The following is a 3450-nucleotide window of genomic DNA, read 5'->3' on the forward strand; positions in this document are numbered from 1 at the left end:
TCCTGAGTGAGGTAACCCAATCACAAAAGAACAACCACGGTTTGCACTCTCTGATAAGTGGTTATTAGGAAGGGGTATTTTAAATGCAAAGGGTCAACAGCTTGGGCCACATATTTTTGACACAGGGTAGGACTATTTGCCATCCCCTGAGGGAGGACTCGCCACTGAAAATGGGGTGAGGGCCCAATCTGATTAGTAATGGGGAGACTAAAGGTAAACCTCTTAGAATCTTTTGGGTGGAGGGGAATACAGAAGAAGCAGTCCTTGAGGTCAATGACAAGTTTAAAGAATCCACGTGGAATGGCTACTGGAGAGGGGAGGTCAGGTTGTAGGGCTTCCATGGGGACCATGGTTTTGTTAATTTCCCTGAGGTCTTGAAGGAGATGCCATGACCCGCTCTTTTTTTGTATGACAAAAATGGGGGTATTCCACGTGGAGGTAGAGGGCTCGATGTGACCGGCCTCAAGTTGCTCCTGCACAAGCCTTGAAGCAGCGGCCAACGTATGGGATGGAAGGGGCCACTGATCAATCCAGATGGGGAGGTCGTTTTTCCAAGTTATTTTATCAGCCTGGAGTGCAGGGAGAGTAGTGGCCCTTATGAAAAATTTTCTTTGAATCCAAGGCCATGGCGGTTGTTTTTAGGTACAGGGATAATAGGATCAATACGACCTTGACTATTCTTGCCTAAGCCATGTCTGGGAAGTAATCCCCGATCCAGCAGTTGATGGGTAACTGTAGGCAAGGGGCTATAAAGGAAGACCCCCATCTGGGAGAGAATGTCTCGACCCCAGAGGTTTAGAGGGAGACCAGGAACAATAAAAAGTTGAACGGTGCCAGAGTGCCCATCAGGGTCCTCCCAGCGGAGAACTCTACTACTTTGAAGGGTATTTGTTGAGATCCCTATGCCCTGGAGATGGGTCAACGAGGGCTGACACGGCCATGCCGAGGGCCAGGAGGTTTGGGACAAGACCGTGGAATCTGTGCCAGAATCTAAAATACCATCAAAGGTGTGTCCATCGAGCTTGAGTTTGAGGTGGGGGCGGTCTTGGGTGCGTTGTTGAGCCCAGAATATTTGAGGAGACACAGAGGCAGAAGAGAAAGGCTGATGGGTCAAAGGCAGAGGGAGAGCTCGAGCAAGAACCTGTCCAGGGGATATCAAAAGTGGTCCCTAGGTGGCCAGGGCAAAGAGACGAGGGTTTTTCAAGCGTATAGGGTCAAGGACGGTAGGGTAAATCAGAAGGCCAGCGAGGGAAGAGGAGGCGCGTCCCAGAACAAGTATGGCCATCTCAGGGGGAGGGTTCCCCCGCAAGGTGACACGTAGGGGGACGGTTCCATCCTCAATACTACAATCCATTCAATACTGTTGAGGAGGTGGCACAGAAGTCCAATCCTGTTGGGATGAGGGATGCGGGGTTTGTGGTGGGGAAGAGGGGAGAGGAATTAGTGGCGGGGGTAGGCTGGGTGGAGGTGGCTGAATTGGAGCCTGTTGAATCTGTCCCGAGGCAGGCTGAAACATGATTGGTCTGGGGGCCCGGGACTGGCCCCCATAGAAGTTTCCCTGAGCGGGGGGGGGGAGAGGGTTGCCCATGACATCTGTTCTTGAACGGCAAGTATTGGCCCAATGACGGCCTCTCCTACAACAATGAGTTGTAGACAACAGACAGTGTTAGGGGGAGGTCTGTAGGGGGAAGAAGGAGTGGCAGAGTTTTCAATGCCTCTAGCAGTAGGGTTAGGGCAGTTTCGGGCAAAATGGCCATTCTGTCCACAGCGGAAGCAGGCCTGTGAACCAGTGGTTGTCCCCACTGTGAGGATGGCCTTGGTAAACTTATCTGTAATAGGATCAACTTCTCTGCACATCTGAATCATCTCATCTAGATCTTTTCCCTTAAATTTACCTTCTAAGGTCGCCTTACAAGCAGAGTTGGCATTCTTGTAGGCAAGCTGTGTAAGAAGTTTGTTATCAGTCTGTCCTGGACCGAGAGATCTCTTGGCTGCCTCTAGGAGGCGGGCAACAAAATCACTGAAAGATTCTTGGGGCCCTTGCAAGATCTTGGTCATGGGGGAGAGAAGTGCTCCAGGGGAGGAGATGCTCCTCCAGGCTGCAAGGGCAGCAGAGCTAGAGTGAGCCAAAAGGCCGAGGGAGAAAGCACGCTGCTTTTCATCTGTGGAGTATTTGCCTTGGCCCAACAATTTGTCTAGGGCTGTGCGCCAACCCTGTTGATAATTTTTTTGAATGGTGTCTTGGCAACAGTCGGTGCAATCGGCATGCCATGCAAGGAACTGGCCACGAGTGAGGACTGACTGAGCTGTGGTAATCCACTCATTAGGTGTCAAGTGGCCGCCCTCTAACAGATCCTCCAAAAGGGAGAGAGTAAAGGGGGCGTTAGGCCCATAATTACGGACCGCAGAATTCAATTTCTCAAGTTTCTTAAATTTTAATCGGTAGAATAAGGTGGGAGGGGCATCTTCTCCCCCACTAGATTCAGAATCAGAACTGGCGAGATTCTCCTGACCTCTATTACTAGACCTCTCAGAGTGGACAGAAGAAGCCCGCAAGGGAGACCGATCACAGGCAGGGGCATCGGAAGAGGAGTGGGGGTCCCGGGTATCATCTTGTGGGGTGGAGGAGGGAGAGGAGTGGTCAGGATGGGATTGTGAACGAGTAACAGGGAAGGCAAGAGAAGGGGCTGGACTGGGAAAAATGAGAGGTTAACAGTGAAAGTCGTTTTTGGAGGCGGACGATCTCCGCAGCGTCAGAAATCTGAGAATGAAGCTGGGCTTTAACTCTACAAAAACAACTTGAAGAATGACAGGAGGAACACGGGGGACACCGAGAGGGGAGAAGTAAGGGGAGAGAAAGAGGAGTAGAGAGGGGGGTGCAGAGGAGGGCAGGCCAGCCTTCAGAATGGCATCAGGCGGCCTCTTCTTCTAGAGTCTCTGTGTCACCAGGGTTGAGGGGATCATCATCAGGCTCGGCTAGGAAGATGGCGCGGGGCACAGAAGGTTGTGTGGAGGAGCCATGTCGGGAGGGAAGAGGTTTTTGGGATGAAGGACAGGCCAAGGAAGTGGCAGGAGGTTTGACTGAAAGGGGAACAACAGGGGCACAGAAAGGGGAACAGCCACGCTCAATGGATGAAATGGGGTCTTCATAGGAAGGGGGAAGTCTGGGGTAAAGGGAAGTAGATGGAGCAACGGGGGAAGAGGCCAGGTGGGGCGAGGAGCACTTCTGAGAAGGGGGAGCAGCAGTGGGGTCAGAAATAGAGGAGGAAGGGGGGTCGGGAGGCGAAGGGTCAGAAGGCATATCAATAAGGGTAAAGGAAGACCGAGGCAGAGAAGCGCAGGAGGGGGATTGAGAAGGCAGAAGGGACTCCTTCAAGCAAAATTCAGCAACAGAGAGAAGTTGTTTTTGGCCTCCTCCGCTCTCAGATGACTCAATTATATCACGAATAA

The sequence above is a fragment of the Mastomys coucha genome, unplaced genomic scaffold (genome assembly GCF_008632895.1).
Source record: "Mastomys coucha isolate ucsf_1 unplaced genomic scaffold, UCSF_Mcou_1 pScaffold8, whole genome shotgun sequence".
Lineage (NCBI taxonomy): Eukaryota > Metazoa > Chordata > Mammalia > Rodentia > Muridae > Mastomys > Mastomys coucha.